This window comes from Haematobia irritans, chromosome 1, assembly GCF_050003625.1.
Source record: "Haematobia irritans isolate KBUSLIRL chromosome 1, ASM5000362v1, whole genome shotgun sequence".
NCBI classification, from domain to species: Eukaryota; Metazoa; Arthropoda; class Insecta; order Diptera; family Muscidae; genus Haematobia; species Haematobia irritans.
Genome location: NC_134397.1, coordinates 276,087,297 through 276,107,328, shown reverse-complemented (window position 1 = coordinate 276,107,328; position 20,032 = coordinate 276,087,297). Strand labels below are relative to the sequence as shown.

Genomic DNA, 20,032 nt, shown 5'->3' with positions numbered 1-20,032 from the left:
ATCGGTTAAGGGCAATCGTCCATTGTTTCGGAACTGTCACATTCCTCAGCAGTATCGCTTTTTTGCAGCAAAGATAATGATATCTTGTAACGTTTTGGAAAATAAAAAAATGAAAATGCTTTTCAGCTCTCCGTTATTGATTTCGAAAATCGTTTATGATTTGTAAATAGAGGTGACTCTACGACACTATTTCAATTAGCAAAGCGTTAAAATATGCAAAGATGCAAAAACCAATGAAAACCACTTGGAATAGCTGATGGCACTCTCTCCATCGTCCAATGGCGATTTGATACTATGAGATGTTGTTAGAGACACTTGACCCCACCACCATGGACAGTATCAGCAACACCATCACCACAACGTCGATCATTTGCATCTCATAGCATTTTTGTATGGTCAGTTAAGTGAAACTTGTTGATGTTTAAGCGAGACAAGTGAATGCTTCATAGCCAGTCACTACGATAAGGAAATTCTCTCCGCATCGATGAAGGAGAACATGGTGATTATGCAAACAAATATTATGGCATGATTGGTTTTTTAATCAATTTAATATTGTATCCGAAAAAAAAAATACAATGTTAAATATAATATTAGAAAATTAATATCAAGGATATATAACCTCATTCCGTATCTTTTATTTTCAGTATATACCCGCAGTATAAACATCATAGTTGTTTTGTATCTTAATAGATTAAGTTTCGTGTGTTCTCTTGGTTCCAATGTGAGGTGGTTTGTCCGTTTCAGAAGTGGTGATTTTGATGAGGTACACAAAAAACATCCAGGACAGGCGAAGAAGTTTGAAGATGCTGAATTGGAAACTTTTCTTGTTAAGGACTCGTGTGAAATGCAGAACTCGCCAAATCGTTTGAAGTTACACGCAGAGAAGGAATATGATCATCTTTCGGTGGTGGTACACGCAAAGAAAAAAACGTTTGGAAAACGTGTACCGAAAACGTTTTTCTTTTGTTAGAGTTTTTCGAATTGCTTCGAAAATTTTAAACTGTTATCACCAAAAAAATTCGTTTGCTACAAAATTTTTATTTTTTCAATAAAAAAAAGTTATTTTTGAAACAACAACACAGTCCATTTCGTTTATATCAAACACTGTTCTTTTCTGACTTTAGGTCTTTAAGAAGACACATTTTACAGTTCAAAATTTAATATAGTACAATGTAATGTTGAACATTTTTTCGGAATCTTCCGAACATATCTGGAATATATGTAAAAAAAAAAAACTTTGATCGAAGCAGGGATCGAACCCACGACCCTTGGCATGCAAGTCGGACGTAGCAACCACTGCTCCACGGTGCCAAACTAAATGTTTGTTTCTGTTAAATAAACTTTGTTTATTCGGTTCGTGGGCGCCGCAAGCTATGCTATATAAATATAACTTATATGGATAATTATCTATTGATGACCATAACAGGTACATAGCTCAGTGTTTAGTGTGTTGGCTTACAAAGTGCATGGTCCGCGGTTCGATTCTCCGTCCAGGCGAAAGGTAAAAAAAATTAAAAATTTATAAAATCGTATAATTTCTTCTACATTGTTGGTATTACAGGAAAAGGTGTTAAGAACTAAAAAACCTCGTGGATGTGAGAAAGATGTGAGGGAAAATCAATTAGCACTTCCTTACAGCGAAAAGCAAATACGAAACGAACTTTGTTGGTCTAAAATTTCGTTTGGGAGGAAAGAATTATTTTTTGCGTGTACTGTGTTAGATTTTCGAGTTAAAAATCACATAATTTTCGCGACTACTTTTCCCGAAATAATCAATATTATTAATGAAAACAAACATATTCCTGTAGAGTATTGCCGTAATCTGGAGGAACAAGAAACTCCACACCAATTAAGTTAATTTCGCTACTTTATATTGAACTGTTTTAATAAAATAACCGCGAAAATTTCAACGCGAAAAGGGACATAGTACTGACCATAAAGCAAAATTTGGATGGGGAGAAAAGAACATTTACGCCCCACAAATGTTGTTTTCTCGTCAAACACAAAATAGTTGTCGAAAACAGATACATAATGTCCGAAATAACAAACATGTTACATGTTCACCGTCCAAAAATAATATTCCCCATTGGTTCGAAAGCAAGGAAATTGTGTATCATACGAGTTGAAGCCGATAGACGTCAAATGGCGATTTTCAATATTTTCTGCAAGTTTTTTAGCATCGATGAAAACGACAATCCCAAGCGAAAAAATGATATGGTCATGTCTCAACGTCGACGGCAAAACAGAAATCCGTGGAAAGGGGCTTATGCTGTCTAGACTGATTCAACAGAGCAGAATGATAACAAGAGCTTTCCATTGAACTCAACGGATGCGTTTGAGCCGGGCCTTGCGTAAAAAACGCTCGGTGGCATGTTGCGAAGCTTATAATAAGTTAGTTAGAAACACTCAAATGGAAAGCCCCACTCCATCCGCTGTATGATCCAGACATTATTCCTTCTGATTACCATTTATTCGGTCGATGACGCATTATCTGGCTGAATAGTTTTTTCGTTGCACACAGAAACAATAGGTTTGGTCTTCAGCATAAAGATTTCTTGTCCTTACAATACAAGTGGCAGATTTTCTTAGCATAGAAGGCTCATTTCTCTGATAAAAGTTTTTTCTTAGACCAAAGAAACTTTTCAATGAAGGTGTTTTGTACCTAGAGTTGGAAGAGTCGACTTTTAATGGTACATTTTATTTTGAATAAATAAACTTGAACTCGAGGAAATTTAAATTGTGACTAACACGTTTTGAATGAATTTTAATTAGACATGATGAGATGATTAGGAAAAACAAACAAAAGTCATAATTACATCTTAAATGTATCTTTAGTGCAACTATCTGCTTCTTTGGCTCGGAATTAATACCAAAATCATTAGTGAACACAAATCTTTTGAGCCTGGCAAGTTTTTTCAGTGGGAAAAAGTAGTGACAAGCGATGGACTCATTGATTTGAGTATTTGAAATTTTTTCATTATAATTCATCAAATTGTGTCACGCCAAAAATAAGTGTCTTCGCCATAATCATCAAGCATCACTTTCATATGGATGACCCAAACAATTGCTTAACTTTCAATATTTGCGAATTGCTGCATTGCAAGTGAGGAATGCTATTTGATTTGAAGTCTTTTTTTAAGATGAGTTGTAGTCGTTGACACTATTTTGTAATTGTGGCCAGTGTTAATAGCCACTGGCACAATATTTTAGTTAAATATATTTTACAGGTGATATAACCGATCTAACAACCAAATCGGATTGTACATTGGAAGAAGAGCTTTTCTTGTGAGGAACGAAATTACACAGAAATAAAATGAAGGAATAAAAAATCAATTATTAACATATGTTAATTAAATAAAAAAAATAAAATTAATTGCGATTTTTATTAAGTCAATTACGAAAATATTTGTTTGAAGGGAAAACTGTCTTAAATATCCAAATTGAATTCATAACCCATCAATTACTTTATTCAATTGGAACAAGTATAGAAGTTATAGATTTTAAGTTGCTCAACACATGGCAACGAAACAACATATATTGTTTACGTTACTCGATAAGAAAAAAAAATAAGTAAGTAGACAAATATATACCGAATCTAATATTATTGTCATATTGGCCTTTAAAGAACACGGATCTCTACACGCAAAAAAATAATTCTTTCCACCCAAACGAAATTTTAGACAAACAAAGTTCGTTTCTCATTTGCTTTTCGTTGAAAGGAAGTGTATTTGGAAGAAAAGTATATACTTTTTGTGATAAACGTTTATTCTTTTCCAGGATGTAAAAACAATTTCATAAAGACTAACTCAAATTTTTTTTTCTGGCTGATTGCATTTTCCCTCACATCTTTCTCACTTCCACGAAGTTTTTTAGTTCTTAGCACCTTTTTCTGTAATACAAACAATGTAGAAAAAATTATACGATTTTATACATTTTTAAAATTTTTTTTACCTTTCGCCTGGACGGAGAATCGAACTGCGGACCATGCAATTTGTAAGCCAACACACTATCCACTGAGCTATGTAGCCGTTAATGGCATCAATAGACAATTACCCATATAAGTTATATTTATATAGCATAGCTTGCTGCGCCCACGAGCCGATTAAACAAAGTTTATTTAACAGAAAAATACATTTAGTTGGTTACCGTGGAGCAGTGGTTGCTACGTCCGACTTGCATGCCAAGGGTCGTGAGTTCGATCCCTGCTTCGACCAAAGTTTTTTTTTTCCATATATTCTATATATGGTCGGTAGATTCCGAAAAAAATGTTCAACATTACGTTCTACTATATTAAATTTTTACCATGAACTGTAAAATGTGTCTTATTAAAGACCTAAAGTCAGAAAAGAACAGTGTTTGATATAAACGAAATGGACTGTGTTGTTGGTTCAAAAATAACTTTAAAAAAAAATAAAAATTTTGTAACAAACGAATTTTTTTGGTGATAAAAGTGTATACTTTTCGAAGCTATTCAAAAAACTCTAACAAAAGAAAAACGTTTTCGGTACACGTTTTCCAAACGTTTTTGTTTCTTTGCGTGTAAATCACAAGTACACCCGAAAATATTATTCGCGTTCCTTCTAAAAGTTTCATTAAAAAACATTGTATTGCTGTATGTAAGTATCTTTATTCTAAAGCACGTTTCCTTAAATTGAGATATGTGGGTGAGAGAAATTTTCAGTGACACAAACTCACGAAGTAATATTTTTGTCAACTTTATCCTGAAGGTTAATTTTATCATATTTTTTCATGATCGTGATTTTGAAGAAATTTTACTCATGCGCATTCACAAACAAATTTTGTTTTTCACTCACGCTAAAGCACAGCTTTTTTTAGTTCCACGTAAATGAAGGAACAATTTACATTAACGACAAAAAATATTTGATGACTATCAGAATTACATGGCTTAGTGTATGGTTCGTGGTTGTCCGAACAAAGGTAAAAACCTTACAAGTATGTAAATTCGTGTATTTATTTATAAATTCTTCTTTTGTATTGCAGAAAATAAAGTGGAGACGATTAAACAAATCAAGTTAAATGAGTATTGGACAAGGTGGTGCAAATCTCCCGTTTTCAAGTCTCTATTAACCCTTATATTATGTTAGGGTCATTTGATGACGTTTAATTTTATTCCAACAGTAAGAAATACGCTGATGAAAAATACGATGTGTGTCCTCAAATGACCCTAACATAATATAAGGGTTAAATCAGAAATTAAAAATTTACAAAAAAAAAAATCACAAAAACATTTTTTTTCATAGAATTCAATACTTTAAAAAATTTTCATATTTGTTTATTCTCCTAAAAAGCAATTTCATGTAACCAAAACTTAAGTGCTAAATTCAAGAAATATGTTCATTTCATTCCGGTAATTCTTTATTTTTTTTTTGTGAAATCCATTAAAGGTGTGTATATGCATCGTCACCAAGTCTTAAACTGAGTAAACGTGTATGGGCCATTAAAGAAAATAATCGTTTGTTTGTTAAATTTCGAGCCTTTAAGCATTGGCTTAAAATAATGAGGATTGGGCCGTGTTTTGTTTTTGCTTTGCGGCGTTGACAATCCCAAGATTGTTCATACTTTCATTGATCTCAAGAAGATTCCATTTTAGTTTCTCATAACCATAAATCGATCACGATTTGCTATTCATCTTTAATTTGATGAGTAAACAAAGGTTGGTTGTTGGTATCGTAATGACTGTCATGTAAGAAGAGTTGACGATATGGATCGATAATGCTTTCGACATTTTGTCGTAGCGAAAGTGTTAAAAAAGGGTCTAATGCGGTTTACATGAATATTTAGGTTTAGAAATGTGAAATGTCACCTAAAGTGTGAAATACTAACAGGAGGTTGATAGATATTGGGGATGTTCATTTCGTCTAACACGATTTATTGAATATTGTTCTATTAGCATCCCAGCAAAAAAAAAATTGGAAGTTCTTCCAAAGGCACAACTTTAAAAGCACTTCCAGAAGATGCAGTCCCAAAGATATTCTTTATTTTAACTACCCATTTTATTACTTGGGTTTTTCATACTTTTAATGGGTAATTTTAACTTTTTTTTGTTTCAAATAGGTTAAAAGCAGAGTAAGAATTCATAAAATGGTACAAATTATGTAAATTTTGTCGAAAAAATGCTAAATTCAATCTGAAAAAATTGTGCATTTTTGAAAATATTTGAGGTCAAACGTTTCCGACAAGAGTTGGAATATATTAGAAATTATAAAAATGATTTATTTTACAAAATATCACAGAATTTTTTAATTTACATCCAAAACATTGAATTCGGATCACACCTAAAGAATTGATCAGTGCAACGGCTGTTGAAATTGAGGACTTTCGTCCTATGACAAGCCCATGTTAAATTCATCGCCCCTGCGTCAGTTTTGAACCACTTCCAGATCCAAAAAGGACATTTTCATTACTTTTTTGGCGACGCTTTTTTTGCTGGGATATTGTATTTTACAAAATAAAAACGGGTGGTCCAATAGTAATCCTCAAGACTTGCTGTCTTCAATTTCCCGATATGTAGTACACATTTGAAGAAAGAATCAATGTACAACATAAGAGAGTCGGTGGATTTTAAGTCAAGACTAACAAATTTTCATATAGGAATTGACGAAATTTTAATATCTTCTGACGTATTTTCCTTGTTTTCCATTGGAACATTTAATGTAGATGATTAAGGATAAGTGGATTTTTCATGGGGCAATGCTGAAATGCAGAATACTCTAGAAAGCCAATACTACTGGAAATTGCGGAGAAGATTAAATAAAATACTTGATTAAAATTAATTGATTTCATTAGCAAATTTCAAATAATTTTTTAATTGATTCAATTAAAAATTTAATTGGTATTGATTGCAAAAGTCAATTAATTTTTTAATTAAAAAAGATAAATATGTTCAATTACTCTCTTAATTGTCTTAGAATTTTTATTTTGATTAGCAATTGATTGTTTGAAATACACTTTTAATTAAAATTTTAAAAATGTTCATCACCTGTTTTAACAGACTTAGTCTTTTCAATTTTATTAAAAAGTTTATTGTGTCAATTAATTTTTTATTTCGAAATTTTCATCATTGACTTATCTTGATTTAAAAGTTATTTGTATCAATTAATTTATTAATTGAAAAAATTTCAACTGCAATTGACTTTTTAATTGGAAATATATTGGTAATATTTTTTTACAAAACACACAAAATTTGTTTTTCTGATTCAATCACGAAATTAACCCTTTCACTACCGAAATAAACCTAGTGTTAAAAACTTTAATTTTTCTTCTGTTTTTACTTATACTAACAGCATGTAGAATAAAAATTATCATTTTGGAAACCCACTTCAATTACTTCAAGAGCTATATGAGCTTGTTCTGAAAACTTGATTCTTGAATTGTGACCAAATGGCTTTACTAAAATAAGCCCTATTTGGCCTATAATATCTTTCAAAGTGTGAGAAAAAATACAGAAAAAACACGTAAAAGAAACATACAGTACAAAAATTGTCTCAAATGTTCGTATTTTTCGTTTATTGTTAAATAAGTTTATAAAAATGTATTTTAGACCTCACCATTATGGACAATATTTATGGCTTATTTAGATTAAAGCCTCTACTTTAAAATAATATCGAGAAATAAATCGAAACTAAGTGGGAAAAATAGTGAAAGGGTTAATTGATCCACTTAATTATACCCTCCACCATAGGATGGGGGTATATTAACTTTATCATTCCGTTTGTAACACATCGAAATATTGCTCTAAGACCCCATAAAGTATATATTCTGGGTCATGGTGAAATTCTGAGTCGATCTGAGCATGTCCGTCCGTCTGTTGAAATCACGCTAACTTCCGAACGAAACAAGCTATCGACTTGAAACTTGGCACAAGTAGTTGTTATTGATGAAGATCGGATGGTATTGCAAATGGGCCATATCGATCCACTTTTACGTATAGCACCCATATAAACGGACCTCCAAATTTGGCTTGCGGAGCCTTCCGGAGCAGCAAAATTCATCCGATCCGGTTGAAATTTGGTACGTGGTCTAAGTATACGGTCTCTAACAACCATGCCAAAATTGGTCCATATCGGCCCATAATTATATATAGCCCCCATATAAACCGATCCCCAGATTTGACCTCCGGAGCCTCTTGGAGGGGCAAAATTCATCCGATCCGGTTGAAATTTGGTACCTGATGTTAGTATACGGTCTCTAACAACCATGCAAAAATTGGTCCATATCGGTCCATAAATATATATAGCTCCCATATAAACCGATCCCCAGATTTGACCTCCGGAGCCTCTTGGAGGAGCAAACTTCATCCTACCCGATTGAAATTTGGTACGTGGTGTTAGTATATGGTCTCTAACAACCATGCAAAAACTGGTCCATAATTATATATAGCTCCCATATAAACCGATCCCCAGATTTGACCTCCGGAGCCTCTTGGAGGGGTAAAATTCATCCGATCCGTTTGAAATTGGGTACCTGATGTTAGTATACGGTATCTAACCAGCATGCAAAAATTGGTCCATATCGGTACATAATTATATATAGCTCCCATATAAACCGATCCCCAGATTTGAACTCTGGAGCCTCTTGGATGAGCAAAATTCATCCGATCCAATTGAAATTTAGTACGTGGTGTTAGTATATGGTCTCTAACAACCATGCAAAAATTGGTCCATATCGGTCCATAATTATATATAGCTCCCATATAAACCGATCCCCAGATTTGACCTCCGGAGCCTCTTGGAGGAGCAAAAGTCATCCGATGCGGTTGAAATTTGCTACATTTCGTTAGTATATGGCATCTAACAGCCATGTAAAAATTGTCAAATTTTATTACTATAGAAAGTTTTGTCAAAATTTCATTTCTATAGAAAGTTTTGTAAAAAGTTTATTTCTATAGCAATGTTTGTCAACATTTTATTTCCATAGAAAATTTTGTCAAAATTTTATTTCTATAGAAAATTTTGTAAAAAATTTATTTCTGTAGAAAATTTTGTCAACATTTTATTTCTATAGACAATTTTGTCAACATTTTATTTCTATAGAACATTTTGTCAACATTTTATTTCTATAGAAAATTTTGTCAACATTTTATTTTTATAGAAAATTTTGTCAAAATTTTATTGCTATAGAAAATTTTGTCAACATTTTACTTCCATAGAAAATTTAGTCAACATTTTATTTCTATAGAAAATTTTGTCAACATTTTATTTCTATAGAACATTTTGTCAACATTTTATTTCTATAGAAAATTTTGTCAACATTTTATTTTTATAGAAAATTTTGTCAAAATTTTATTGCTATAGAAAATTTTGTCAACATTTTACTTCCATAGAAAATTTAGTCAACATTTTATTTCTATAGAAAATGTTGTCAAGTTTTTATTTCTATAGAAAATTTTGTCAAAATTTTATTTCTATAGAAAATTTTGTCAAACTGAATTATATACGTATTTAATCGGCCTTTTTGTGTTTAATATACCCCTTATGGACTAACTTACAATTTAGAAGACAGTGTTAAAAAGTTTTACGATACCTTGCCATCGGCAAGTGTTATCGCAACCTAAGTAATTCGATTGTGGATGACAGCCTTTAGTAGAAGTTCCTACGCAATCCATGGTGGAGGGTACATAAGATTCGGCCTGGCCGAACTTACGGCCGTATATACTTGTTTTTTAATTGAAATGTCTTCAATCACGAAAATTATAGTATTTATCACAGTTTAATTGGGCATAAAAAAGATACTTGATTAAAAAATTAATTGATTTCATTAGCAAATTTCAATTAATTGTTTGATTGAATCAATTAAAAATTTAATAGATGTTGAGTGCAAAACTCAATTAATTTTTTAAATAAAAACGTAACTATTTTCAATTAATTTCTTAGGTGACTTACTGTCATATTCATGTAGCTCCGTTAGACTTTAACTCCCAGTTAACAGAAAGTAAAATGGAAATAACTTCTCTCCGATTAACTTTAACTGAAACAATTTTAACAGTTAAGTTCTTAACTGGAATTTGGAATATATTCACAAGATGACATCTATGTCCATAGTACGGTTTAAAAGTTCGTTAGCTAACGTAACACTAACGGACCTACATAAAAAGGGGTGTTAGTGTTTTTAGTTTGATTAAAGAATTGATTGTTTGAAATAAATGCTTATTTAAAAATTTAAAAAGTCAATCACTTTTTTAACTGACTTAGTCTTACGAGTTTGATTAAATAGTTAATGGTATCACTTAATTTTTTAATAAAAAAAAATAAAAATTGTCAATCATTGACATAATTAATTTAATGTTTCCATCTTGATTAAAAAGTCAATTGTATCAATTAATTTATTAAGTAAAATTTCAACTTCAATTAACTTTTTAATTGGAAACATTTTGATGATATTATTCTGTGTAGTTGTCGATTTTTGCTTTTAATATTTGAACTTACATAGATTATTTATATAAATCCTAAATACATTTAGGTTTTTGGACAAACTTTTATTTAAAGTGTAACTATGGCAAATTTCGTACTTCAACGAAATTTTTCGTTTTTTTTTACGAAGAAAAGTCTTTCGGTGCACAGACAAACTTTTGGACTAATCCATTTCAACGGTATAACAAAGAGAATATAAATATGTATTGATTTTATAATATTTTCATTAATTTGAGAAAAAATTTGGAATTATGAACTTGATTGAGAAACCTTCAGCTCCAATTTGAAAACATGTAATCGATTACTTTAATTAAATTAAGGAATTTAATAGAAAACGGCCAGACAGACTAACTGATTCAACATTTACATATGACAACTTTTCCTTAGTTTTTGGTTTCGACAATGCGCATTATAGCTGGATCACGTTTTTTTTTGTGTACTTTTTCGTGGAAACTGAAAATGAAAAAAAAAGTTCCATTGAAATCGTGAAATGTGAATTCAACACTCTGGATATTTATGGGGAAAAATTGAATTTGCAATGAGGCAAATAATTTATGAATTACAAAGAAATTTAATAGCCAAGGTCTCCTCTATACCCAAATGCATAAGTAGTGGAATTTTGTTTTTGTCAAGTCTGTATGCGTGTACTGTATTCTGTATACAAAGCTAATGAATACTATTTAGCACATAATTAACCCAAAAAAATGTAACTCCATCTTGTTCAAACAATTTGTAGCCAAAAGTAACAAAAAAGAGGCAACGTTGATAAGATGCGCATCTCATTATCACTTGAACGTGAATACGACTCATTAGTGACTGTGTGTGGAGGGGGGTATTCGATTAATGGATAATTCCCTTATTTGTGGGTGTGTGTACAGTGATTCTCTGTATCACGAATGTATGTGAAGGTAGCAACAGAGTTGAGATCATTTTTTGTTTTTTTCTCTCTTTCTGTCCACATTGTTAGATATGAAGCGTCAAAAACTTAAGCAAACATTATGAGTTGCATACTATGGAGCAAGTTGAAGACATTTTCAAAAATAATGGACATGCACTCATGCATCACAAGTGAAACTACACTCGAGGGCAATTTAAGTGCATTTTTCATATCTACTTAAGGCGCGGCCAAATTAAATCTTTCTCAAACCTTTCTTTATCAGATAAATACTTTCAAATCAAATGAAACCAAGTTCAAGTTAAAAGGAAATGACTGTTTTCTGATCTTCGAGGTGAGTTCTTAACTGGATTGAACTCCTTCCGAGTGATAGGTTAGGTTAAGTTAGGAGACAGCCCGATGTATCAGGCTCACTTAGACTATTCAGTCCATTGTGATACCACATTGGTGAACTTCTCTCTTATCACTGAGTGCTGCCCGATTCCATGTTAAGCTCAATGACAAGGGACCTCCTTTTTATAGCCGAGTCCGAACGGCGTTCCACCTTGCAGTGAAACCACTTAGAGAAGCTTTGAAACCCTCAGAAACGTCACCAGCATTACTGAGGTGGGATAATGCACCGCTGGAAAACTTTTTGGTGTTCGGTCGAAGCAGGAATCGAACCCACGACCTTGTGTATGCAAGGCGGGCATGCTAACCTTTGCACCACGGTGATAAAATTGTCATTACAGGATACTATGTGAGTGCTATAGCCAACATTTCGTGAAGTGAGTCCGAAAATATGAACTGCCAACTCTTGCCTTTCGAATCATAATAATGCACTGTCACATTTGAATTGATTCTTTGTGAGTTTTTTTGTCAAAAATTCAACGATATTTTTTTTTCAAAATTCTTTTCGAACATTTTTTTTTTCTAAATTTAAACTCAATTTCATTGTTATTGCTTTGTTATCAGCTTAAAACCAAGCGTTGTATAAACTACAAGAGTAACTTAACGAAAAGAGGAAAAGTATGTTTGTTAAAATGGTGTGTGCCCTTTAGACTGCAAGAGGGTTTCGTAACTGCTACATTTTACATCAGCACCCTCAACGTGAATTATAGTTGGACCTCGCGAAACATTTTTTTGTTTTGATAGTCGACTTTGCCTTCACCAATTAACACGTCTTTAAAAAAAGCTTCTTTTTTTCAAACTATGTTGAGCATTCTACACTGAAACATAGTGATCCCACAAGGAATAAAACATTTAGTTAATTTTAGAAAATTGTTACAATTTATAGATAATATCTCGCTGAACATGATCACAGATGGTGTATCGAAATATCCGAGAACAGCAATATTTCAATAAAAAGTAATGAAAAACATTAACACCAGCATTTTTCATTAGTCCATGACCTCAAGCCAAACAAATAATCCCAAAATTGTAAAATTCCAAAGGTCAAATAACAAAACTAAACAAAATTGTGAATATTTTTAGAATATTTTAACTAAACCGTTTTAAAAACGCTGACATCACACCGATATCACAAAAATAAGTAAATAATTTTCAAGAAAATTTATTAGACATAATTATTTTTTTTTTCACTTGTTAAAGAAAATTTTGTAGTTTGAAAGAAAAATTGGAGTTCAAAATTGCAAGAATATCTTTAGTGATATACGAAGTACATGATAGATGCATTTGTAGTAAAATTTACAAATTTAAAGAAATAATGAACTGTTTTGTGAGAAGTAGGAATTTAGTAAAACTTTTTACTTCAATTATGTATAATTTTTTTCCCGTTTTTTAGTTTATTTAACTAACGTACGCAAACAAATATTAGAGAAAAGGAAAATTTCTCCATATATAATAATTCCATGAACTAAAATAAAGTTAAATTGGCTTTAGTGAAATAGAGAGTTCACTTTATTTTGAGTGTCTTGTGTCGTTCCGGAATGAATTAGTTCTAATTAATTAAAATTTGGTGAAATGGAACGACCGTTTCTTATTTTATGTCTTTATGTATGAAAATTGTCATATTTTAGGGACATGTAATCTTGAGCTTACACTGAAAAAACAGTAAACCCACCAGGAAGATAACTTGCGGTAAATTTTAGAAAATTTTAAATATTTGTAGAAAATTTTAACTAAACAGTATTACAAACGCTGGCATCACGCCGATGTCATAAAAATAAGTAAATATTTTTCGACAAATCCAAGAAAATTTTTTAGACATAATTAAGTTTTTTCACTTGTTAAAGAAAATTTTGTAGTTTGAAAGAAAAATTGGAGTTCAAAATTGCAAGAATGTATTTAGGGATATACGAAGTACATGATAGATGCATTTGTAGTAAAATTTACAAATTTAAAGAAATAATGAACTATTTTGTGAGAAGTAGGAATTTAGTAAAACTTTTTACTTCAATTATGTATAATTTTTTTCCCGTTTTTTAGTTTATTTAACTAACGTACGCAAACAAATATTAGAGAAAAGGAAACTTTCTCCATATATAATAATTCCATGAACTAAAATAAAGTTAAATTGGCTTTAGTGAAATAGAGAGTTCACTTTATTTTGAGTGTAGTCACGACTAGTCTTGTGTCGTTCCGGAATGAATTAGTTCTAATTAATTAAAATTTGGTGAAATGGAACGACCGTTTCTTATTTTATGTCTTTATGTATGAAAATCGTCATATTTTAAGGACATGTAATCTTGAGCTTACAATTTTTTTAATATTATTAATCAACCATTGATGTCCATTTTTTTGTAAATTGAAAAAGGGTTATCTCCAGTATTGCCAGCTGTTTTTCTAGTCCTTGTGTCCAAATCACGACGCTTGCGTTCCAAAAGTCCCCACTTAAATGAAGTTCTCCAATAAAAATCATAATTTTGTATTAAAAAAAGAAATAAAATTTTACGAACCTTGTCTGTATATACGTAAACATTTCGCCATATCCAACAAACTATACACTGAAAAAAATATTATCGTGGGGCAAAGGATTTCGTGGCCTTAAAATACGAATGCGAATTTAGCTTATCACAGAAGACGCATTTCTATGATGAAAAGTTTTTTTCTTGTTCAAAAGACCGCAAACTTCTCAATGAAGTCGTTTTGTACTTATACACTGGTAGAAAAAAGGCGATATGTGGTCATTTCCGTTTGGTATCAATAAATTGATTTAAGTTACCATTAAATTTTGGTACGACTTTGTATCAATTCATGTACATCCGGTATTATTGTGGTATTAACTATCACAACGCCGTAACATATTGCGTTGCGACCAATTGTAATTGGTCGCCTTTGTTTAGTTTTTTTCATGCGGTTGGAAATAGCAATAGTTTGGGACTAGATGACGAAAATTAAATGAATTCAGTGAATATAGCGAAGTATACACTGTTAGAAAAATATGTTTTTCATGTGTTCCGATATAAACAAAATGTGTTTCGGACACATTTTTTAAATACAATATATTTAAGTGCAAACATGTAATGTACCTAAACTAACACTAAATGTTTGGGACACATATGTTAATATGTTAGAATATATTAGTTGTGTTCCTTTACGTACTACTAGTTACTACTTTTACTAGTTTTTACTAGAAACCGTTCCTCAACCCCAAAAAATAGTAAAAGTAGTAAACAATTTTAAGAGAACAATGTCAAAATTCATGTCTCTTTTAAAATTTTTTTACTACAAGTTACTCGACAAATTCTTTCGAGTAAAAGTTGTAGGTATGTCATGACAAAAATAATTATTTGTTTTCAAATTTTCCAAACTAAAGTAGTTCCAAATAGCTTTTTTTTTAAATAATTCTGTAACTTTTTAATGGATTAAATTATCATTATAATTTTTTCTTTGTGCCAAAGCTGAAATGTTTTTCTCTATATATAGAGGTTTGTAGGTCCCTAGTGGATTCACGGGCTGGTCTATAGACGTTGGAAGTTGGACACCTCGGATGTATGAAATTTAGTGTTACTTGGCAAACGCGCAATTATGCACCGATTTTCATGATTTTTGCTTTGCTGGATAGAACTTATAAACTACCATAAAAAGATTGTGTATGTGTGCGAATATATCTAATATTTGCGAGATATAATTTATAATTTATTTTTAATATAATTTATTTTTTTGCAAAATTTGAACAAAGTGGGGTCTGTATTTTGAGTCGAGAAGGACTACATTCCTTATAAAATTCTACGTATTCTGGAGGAAAATTTTGTGCACCTTTGTGCTTTAGATTTAACGTGTAGACTCCACAATTTGGAATTTCAAAACAATGCCGAACCAATACCACTTGTTTCGAAAAAAAGTACCAAAACATTGACCGACTAAATTCGGCACACCCTTTAATGGACCAAAAGTACCTCTACGTTTTGAATTTCATGCAAATCGGATAAAAGTTTTAATGTCTATGTCATGAAGACCCCAATTGGGGGGTCGGTTCATATGGAAGCAAAATCGAAACATAGGCCGAAGTAGTCCCATCTTCAAAATTGACCTGCATGTAGAAGAAAAACGTGTTTGGTAAAATTTCAGCACTATAGGTTCATTATTGAAGGAAGTAGCCTGATTACAACAGATAGCCAGACAGGGAGGCATCGTTTTATAATTTCTCCCTGATCAAGACTATATATACTTTCTATAGTCAGAATTCGTTATTTGTATGTGTTACAAACGGAATGAAAAACCCCACCTTATAAGATACTGATAATATGCGCTATTACTCTACTTTATAGCCCAGAAGTCAGAGTTTTACTTTGATTAAAAATTTTGCAAAAGGAGTACTTTTTATAATAAAGTAAAAACCATAGCTTCTTTCTATCGTAATAAGGATTTCAAAGTTTCCTGCAAAAAATCTGCCATTTGTCAAAAAAATTTCGATATAAAAGTATTTAATTTACCTACATGTTTTGAAAATATTTATTCAAATCACAATGCTTCTTTTGTTTTTTATTTGACATTTTTACAATTTTTACTATATTTTCGTTCCTGTACATTTAACAAATATACAAATCTGAGAGGATTTTCAATATTTCTCTCTTTTACTACTTTTTACTACGAGTAAATTAAAGGAACACACCTATTATGTTTTGGGGCATGAATGTTTTATAAAAATAATATGTGTGAATGTAAACATATATAAATTTACAAATTTCCAGTAAACATATATATGTTGTGATATTTTATTCAGAGAGCGACAGAGAGAGAGAGAGAGAGTATAGAGAAAGAAATAGAGATGGAAACCGGGAGGGTTGACGAAAGATATCAACATAACACAGCGAGAGAATGAAAAGAGAGCAATTTCTGTGAAACCGCTTGTATGTTGTTTCGGAAAACTGTTTTATGATAAGGCCAAAAATTTGATATGCTTAAGTCTAAATATTATTTAATTTGAATATAAGAATGACTATTCGGAGTAAAGAGAATAGACATTCGGAACCAAGAGAATAGACATTTGAAAAAAAAAAAACAGCGTGTGTTTTCATCTTGAGAGCAGCATTTTATGTATGTGTGGACATGTGTTTTGTTTATCATTTTGGCATTATGGGCACAATTTTTTTTTTGGTTCGTTAAAATAAATCGGAACGTATGCTAAACACTGCTCCACGTGGGCAACAAATGTATGTTTCTGTTAAATAATGTTATGTTTGCATGGGCTCGTGGGCGCTGCAAACTATGCTATATAAATGTAACTTATACACGGATGAAAAAGACTGTTTTTTCATATGTTTGGCTATAAACATTATATGTTTGGAACACAAATTTTTAAACACAATATTTTTGAGTGCAAGTATATAATGTTCATAAGCTAGCATAACATGTTTGGGACATATATGTTAATATGTTAGAACATATTATGTTTGGGACATAAAATGTTTGTAAATATAATATGCTTGGATGCAATCATATATTAATTTAGAAATAGCCTATAAACATATATGTGTTTAGTAGCTTGGAGCGCTATTTAACAGAGAGCGATATTGAATTAAGTTGGTGGTTGTTGCTTGTTATTACAAAATTAACATTTTATTTTTCCTTGGGCAATTGATCAGCTACTTCTTTGATCCTTACAAACTGTGTGGTCCGCTGTTCGAATCCCCGTCCGGCAAAAGGTAAAATTAAAATAAAAAAATCATAAAATTGAATAATTTCTTCTACAATGTTTGTATTACAGAAAAAGGTGCTAAGAACTAAAAAATCTCGTGGAAGTGAGAAAGATGTGGGGGAATATACAATTAGGCAGAAACAAAATTTTGAGCATTCAGGTCGAAAACCTATGTTGTTAGCACCTACATTACCTGTTTATTTTCATAATTCATTATGATTGTAAATATATAAATAAATAAATAAAATTTTGAGCACAATATTGTTTGGGAGAATTTTTTTTAAGCATATAATATTTTTGGGTGCAAAATGCTTCCAAACATATTATATGTTCACATAATAACATATTGTTTTTTGGAAGACAACATTATTGAATTTGGATGCAAAAATACAAAATGTTTGGAACTTAGACTACCCAAACATATATTGTTTAGACCAATATGCTTGCAAACATATTATATATTGGAAGAGATCAAACATATAAATGTTTGGGCAATACCCAAAAATGTATATGCTTGAAGCAAAATATGTTTGGGAGTATATGTTACAGAAGCGATTTTTTATGAGGGTGTATCGATAATTGTCTATTGGTGACTATAACAGCTACGTAGCCCAGTGGTAGTGTGTTGGCTTACAAATTGCATGGTTCCCGGTTCGATTCTCCGTCCACGCGAAAGGTAACATTTAAAAAAATTATAAAATTTAATAATTTCTTCAACATTATTTGTATTACAGAAAAAGGTGCCAAGAACTAAAAATTTCGTGGAAGTGCAAATTATGTGAGGGAATGAGCACAATCTTCTTAAGGAGAAAATTCTTCCAAGCATATAATATTTTTGGGCTCAAAATGCTTCGAAACATATAATATGTTCACATAAAACAAACATAACAATGTTTCGGCAATATCCAATAATATATGTGCTTCCTGCAAACTATGTTTGGAATATATGTTAGAGAAGCGAGGATGTACACTGAAAAAAAGCATACTCGGTTCCAAAGATTTTGTCTTTACTTTAAAAAATTTGGTATTGATTCCGAGCCAAAGAAGCGGAGAATACAAGTAAGGATACTTTTAAGACACAATTCTCTTTTAAATTTGGGTTTTGTGTACTTGCTTCTAGGAAGCACATTTTAATTTTTCGCCTTCTCATCTTTTTTTCTTCATATCAAAGTCCTTTAAAAACGAGTTACCGGCAACTTTATTTTCCAAATTAGGACTCGACTTCCAGTAGAAATTATGCTATGTTTGAAGTAAAAAACTTCTTTAAAATAAAGTTTTGAAAAACATGTCCTATATTTGAACGATTTTTTGCTTTGTAGTCAAGATGCAAAAAGACAACAAATTTAAAGACAATTTCATTAAATTTAAAGAATTTTTCTGAATTATTAAAGTCAAGTTGACCTTAGCCTATAAATTTTGTCTTTCATGTTAAGATACCCATTTTTAAGTCAAATCACTTAATTATAAGGACAATACGACTTCATTGAAAAGTTTATAGACTTTTGGGCAAGGAAAATAAATTTATTTTAGAGAAATGCGTCTTCTATGCTAAGCAAAATTTGTATTCGTATTTTAAAGACATGAAATCTTTGACCTCACGACAATATTTTTTTCAGTGTAGGTAAGTATAATATTTTTTAGTATTATTTATGTTTTCTAATTCGATCATCCTTTAATTAGATGCGCAACTGACATACAAAAACCTTCCAAATTCAACAACAGACGACTTGAGGGATGCAATGCCTGAATTGCGACATGGAGCTGAATTGGGAGAAAAACTTTGCATGGAGAAATGATTAGGTTTTTGTATGTATGTTATGCATTAAATCAAGTACGTACCAAAGACTTTTTACGTGTGTTTTATTAAACTAAATATTAATAAACCATATAGGTATTATTTGGTAATACCGCACTGTTTATACATCATTAACTTTATGGTATAAATAATAGTACCGCTTAGGTATTATTTTCAATACCATATTGGTACTTTCATGCTTTGCGTACCGCCTGTACCATTCGGTATTGATATTGTACCATACGGTGTTGGCTAACTATCAATAACGTACGGTATCGATTTGAGCCAGTATGGTAATAATTTTTCTATGGGTGTAGTTAAGTGATTTGACATAAAAATTGGTACCGTTACATACTTTTGCCATTAAAGTCATGGAATGGAATCGTGTCTACATTTGTTACCTTTTTATATCTTGACCACAAAACATAAAAGCGATTAACAAAAACATTCATAAAGTAAAAACAAAAATTTATTTCAAACTGTAGAAGAGACCTTGCACCCGGAATTTACCGTAAATATGTTTGTTATTTCATTTTCTTGCTTTTTTGTCATAAACCTTGATTATTTTATAATCTGGTAAAATAAATGGGGCATTAGAGAGTTAGTTCGTTTTTGAGAAGTCAAAGAATCTGCCTGTTATTAAAACCGAACTAGTTTTGAAAAATCCCCAATTTACTCTAAATTCCCCATAAAATCTTCACGCCCCTAACTTAAAACGTTCGTCCCCACTCATAGAAAAAATCGCATTTTGGCAAAAAAAAATCCCCAGTACTGGCAACACCTGATATACTTGAATAGACGGACGGAAGAATGAACCCCTATCTAATTTG

General features: G+C 31.3%; 1 long non-coding RNA gene across 1 annotated transcript; it reads left to right on the top strand.

Moving 5' to 3' along the window:
• Nucleotides 1-428: 428 nt before the first annotated feature.
• Nucleotides 429-1,081, top strand: LOC142219791 (uncharacterized). Its single transcript, XR_012717773.1, has 2 exons — nt 429-499; nt 645-1,081. It is a non-coding gene; the product is annotated as an uncharacterized LOC142219791 (long non-coding RNA).
• The last annotated feature ends 18,951 nt before the right edge of the window (nt 1,082-20,032 follow it).